The sequence below is a fragment of the Diadema antillarum genome, unplaced genomic scaffold, assembly GCF_040938485.1.
Source record: "Diadema antillarum isolate AM-2024a unplaced genomic scaffold, OU_Dant_1.0 seq00000912_RagTag, whole genome shotgun sequence".
Taxonomy (NCBI): domain Eukaryota; kingdom Metazoa; phylum Echinodermata; class Echinoidea; order Diadematoida; family Diadematidae; genus Diadema; species Diadema antillarum.
This window is the reverse complement of record NW_027271768.1, coordinates 525,009-530,333: the sequence shown is the minus strand read 5'-3', so window position 1 is coordinate 530,333 and position 5,325 is coordinate 525,009.

Sequence of the window (5,325 nt, the reverse complement as noted above, 5' to 3'; positions counted from 1 at the left end):
TTGGGATGGGCACTTATATCCAGTGGGGGGTGGGGGGGGGGGGGGGGAGCTGGGGGAGATTATATTGATCTCCAGCTATTGGTAATCACATTATCAGCAGAATACATCATTGTAGCTTAGGGGGGACAAGCAACAACAAATTTTGGTATAACAATGTTCGAGTGGTAGTCTCTTTTGTTTACTCAGCTTGGCTTGTGGAGTGCTCTTGAAAAGTTGGGATGAGGCATAGGATGATGTAGAATGAACTCTTTCTGTCTCTAACAGGGCTGTATGTGAGCCAATCACAGTCTTTCAGTGATAAGCAAGGTACATTATGTTTGATCAAGTTGTGAATGATGTGGCACCTATGGGATCAAGTATCGACGTTTGCTCAGACGCTAGGTGAACAGCTTTCCCCCAACCCTACCCCCTCATTTCCCTGTATGTGAGTGCAACCATTTTTTGTGTGGCAATATTATGCAAATCTGGATAGATGTTGATGTGTACACTCACAACTTAGAGGAGAAAGCGATTGTGTTCACTTAGTACCCACTTGCTTGTCATGATTAGGAAGTTGGAGCCACGCCAGAAGACAAAAAATGAAGAGTTTTTAAAAAATTTAGGAACAAGTTGAGTAAACAAATGAGTGCTTACTCTCTGCATCTCTTTGGGGGCTTCTTCCTACGAATGTGTAATTCACTCCTTGAGGAATGAAGCAATTTTGGACATTTCTAAAAAACCAACTGATTGTATGTGCTATGGCAAGCTAAATGTGACTTTGTTTGCTGATTGTTGTGATCGCCTCCTGTTGCCTGTGCCTGTCAGGCATTCCATAGATTGTATATTGCAGCAGAGCGTATTATTAACTAAGAGAAAAGGTATTGTTTGTGTAAATATTATATATATATTATATAAATGGTACTTGTAGCATTTAACAGAGAGGCGAGGGACACTGAATCATGGCTTTGCCAATCAATGGAGATATTGTGCTGCTGTTCGTCTTTTTTTGTACAATTTAAAAAAAAAAACAGAAAGTAATCTACCAAACATTTTGTATCGTTAGATAGAGCTATTCTATATATTGATTTTGTTGTTCTGATTGGGACATACTAGCATTAAAGTGCACTGATCATTTCACTGGCTGTCATAAGGGTCAGAAATGATCGTGCACTCCAGATACCGAAAGGTGAGTTAATCAGTCCTATCATTTAACTTCTACAGCAGAGTGGAGTACGAGCTTTGTAGTCCTTGTACTTACTCGCTCTGCGCTTTCGTTCATTTCTATTCTGTGTTCTGTAGATACTAGGCTCTAATTCCAGACTGGTGTACGTGCATAAATTATCTGATTTCTGCAGGAATGTATTCACTTGTATCTCGTAGAAGCTTTGACTGTCACAACTCTCATAAAACCAGGGAGGGAGAGCCGTCAAATATGATGTGAATGTTCATTGAAGGAAGTTTTTTTCCCCTTTCACAATCTTATAGCTGAAAAAAAAATCCTGCCAAGTAACCAGGTAGCAAGTATATTTTCTGACACTGAGAAAAAAAGATGTGTTGTGTGAAAAAAAAGAGAGAAAAGATTAATGAATACACCAATTATGTAAATGATAGTTAAATAATATGGCAATACGTCCTGTGGCTTGAAGTAGTACTATGATATTTGAAAGACTGGTTTGGGCTAAACAGAAGCCAGCTGAAAGCTTGGGAATCGAGCCAGTTTTTCAATGACCCAGTCGTAACACACAGTATTTATTTTCTTGTGTTTCCACAACTTGCACTAAGCTGGTATACTGAGAATATTTGTGTAAATGATGGATAGTGTGTCCAGCTGCTATATTGGTGTGTACTCCTAGTCTCATATCAAGGCTTTTGTAATGTGTGCGTTTGGGTCCAAGTAGGATTTCTCTTGAAACAGTAACATTCCAATGACCCTTGTGCAACTCGTGTACAGAGAATACAGAAGCGACATTAAATTGCTGCTTCACTGTTATTGCATGCTTAAAGGTAGTCCGTCTGTTTGTAAGGTTTTCAGAAAAGTGATCTGCTGTGAAACTCGCTGGGAATACTTCATAGGTTGAAACATTTTGTTCAGCAAATGCTCACGCCACAGACTCGATTTGTCGCAGGCTGCTACAGATGCTACGTTTGCAGGTTTTCCAAGTGTATGGCTACCTCACGAGAAGAAGGAAATTGGCAATTTTTCCCCTGGTTGTGCACTGTGTGCATGGATGCTAGAAATCGCTCACGAATCTGTGACCTCCAATGTCACCCCATCTCGACATTACAGAACAAGATTCGTAGTGCGCTGGATGTCACAGTCGGCCATCACAGCTGTATGGGGCCGTGCAAACTTTCCACGAAAGTTTTGCGGTAACTTGTTGGGAGCTCGATGGAAAATATTTAAGACTGACTCCATTTCAACAGTCTTATTTATTTTTAGGGCTTTGAATTCTGATAGGTACTCCACTGCACTCAGCCTTTTGCTCTCAGCGAGTTGAAAAGATACTCTGTGCAAATGAAAAATAATGCTGTATATTTTGTCAGCTTGTGGAAATAACTTTTCAGAAGATGTGTTATTCAAACAAAAATGAAAAGAAAAGGGTCTTAAAGACACTTTTTTCTCTATTCTCTACAGCCCTGCAGTTAATTTGGTAGGAGTAGGCAGTGCAAGATTTCAGCTTGTATTCTACATTCTGATATTCTGTGTTTTATTTGATCATTGCACAAGCAGCATTTCGTACAAGTCTTTTGTTATTGCCAGGGGCCACCCAAATGCAAGCAGTGGCAGTTTTATTGTCAGGAGGTGAGTCTGAGAGAGCTCAGTAAAAATTGGAAAGCCTCTTACCAAGTTTATAGCGAGGTTTTTCAACATGCTCTTCTGTGTTTCAAACAAGACTTGTCAACCACTATGAGACAACACAGAGGCATTGAGAGATTTCTAGTATGTTAGTTCACATGTAATGCTTGTCTGTGTTTAACCAAAGTATGAATTGTCCTCCCTGCTCCTAAATATTGAAGGCAGCATTAAGTATGTTTGTTTGTTTTTTTCCCTTATATACTTCCTCAAATGACACACACAGACATATGCACCCTGAAACATATTAGCCACAATTTAGTATGGGTAGAGTCTGATAAATGAGTACATGTTATGTGTGGGCTAACAATTTTACATTGTTTTAGGCTGTATAAAATGATATTAGATGTTCTTATTGGATATGAATTTGATATGGATATGATGCAAATGTGTACCTCTGGTATTAGTGTAAGTTGTTTCTCCATATTTTCTTTTCATATTTTGTTTGAAATGAAGACTATGATTGGTTTGCTATTGAGTTATCATAGAAGCCTTTGTGGTCTATCACCCTTTGCCCAAGTTCCCCAAGTATAACAGTTGTGGATTCAACGTGTGTAGCCACCAGTTTAAGTGTATGAAATACATTTATTAAATGGTATTGACAAATTATTCTGTTGAATGATATCAAAATAAACTTCATTGAGAAATGTCAAATGTGCAAAAGAAATTTACCTACCCCTGCATGTTGATTCATGTGTGTTGTTATAAATGTCTTGTATATTTTGTAATTTGTTGCATATGGAAGGTTAGTACATGTACCTTGTATTACATTTAAATATTAACACCATATACATCATAACAGCAGTTACATGTGTGCCATCATGAATAGGATTAACTATACACGCTCGCATTGTTTTGTATATCTGATTCTGTTACAGTGCACTCATAACGAACAGGGTTATAACGAAATTCTCGTTACAACAAAATTAAACTTCAGGTAACCAAATTATCATCTCCATTATTCTTTATACACCGTACCGTTCGGTTATAATGAGATTTCGATTTAATGAAAGAAATCGCCGGTCGCGAGTACTTTGTTATAATGGGGGTGCACTGTATTTTGTGAGTGTGTATATTTATCTATCTCTCTTTATAAACATACACATGCAGACAAACATGTATGTGTGTGTGTGTGTGTGTGTGTGTGTGTGTGTGTGTGTGTGCGTGTCCTTTTGAGATGTGATGCACACCCGATGAAGTCACATGTGAATTTTCTAATGTATTTACAGTTAAGTTTTCTGACTTTTAGTTTTCAAATGTATCAATAAATTGGCTTTCTCTATTTGCTCTGCATGATATGAAAATTGAGAGACAGGTGGTCATGAAAAGAGTAGAGCGGTGAGAAACTCACCCTTGAACTCTAGACATGATGAAGCTCAAGAGAGATCGTTGGTCAAGGTAGTAAATGGTAAATTTAAAACGCCAAATGCTTCAGAAAGAGCAAAAAGTATATCACTTTGAAATTTTACCAGGAGGCAGTTAAGAAATCAAATTTTCATCCTGGGAGACTCACAACTTTTTGGACAGTTCATGTGTTTCTTGCAGTTTTCTTGAGTTTGATCTTTTTAATAGGGTAAGTTGGTAATGTTACGACCAAAATCACTCCGAGAATGATCGCACAAAAAAAAACAATCAACTGATGTTCAGGCGGTTTATTAACAGTGATATTGTAGGTACAGACTGGTAATCGGTTTCACATCAGTACAATAATGATCAATAGAAACAAATATAAGTCAGTGATGGAATCACTTACGTACGCATTACACGCAATATCCCTGGAAATGTCCAAATACGATGCTCGATGCACAAACGAATGATCCGCGATGCACCGATGAATGATTCCTCTGACGTAACTCCAGAGGCACAGGTTACGATAGTCCACGGTATAGATCCGGGGTAAAATCCACGATATACGTCCACGGCGAAACGTGCAGAGTCCAAATGTTGTGACAACCACATCCAGTTGATGCGTTGAATGATGATTCACTTAATATTGTCCAGCTAGGAATCCAGCCCGTCACAGCTTTTCCGCAGCAATGTCCATTGACATAAAAATGGTGTCTATCCCCAATGAAGGCAAATTAATTATCTGCAGGCAAAATGTCTCCCAGGCCTTATCTCCACAAACATAACAGGTCAGCAGGTAACACAGGACTGACTATAACAAGTCGCTTCAGAGCCAGAAGTGACGTAACTCTCAGAGCAGAGGTGTTGGGTACTCTGCCTACTGCAGAATTTCTCTAGCTTATATACTATCTATTCACCCCTTTCTAGCACATTCTGTAACTCTCTCCAACCTACTAGCCAGTCCAAGTTCCAGGAAATCTGGATGACTCACTGCCTATCTATGTACAAAACATCATTGCCAAGAATAACTACCAATCACATTGGGCTACAGGGACAGTGCCTCACTCAGCCAAATATGTTAGCACTTCCCAGAACATTCTGGAATGGGTAAAATCAATCTAGATTGAGTAAGCTATAATGTATTT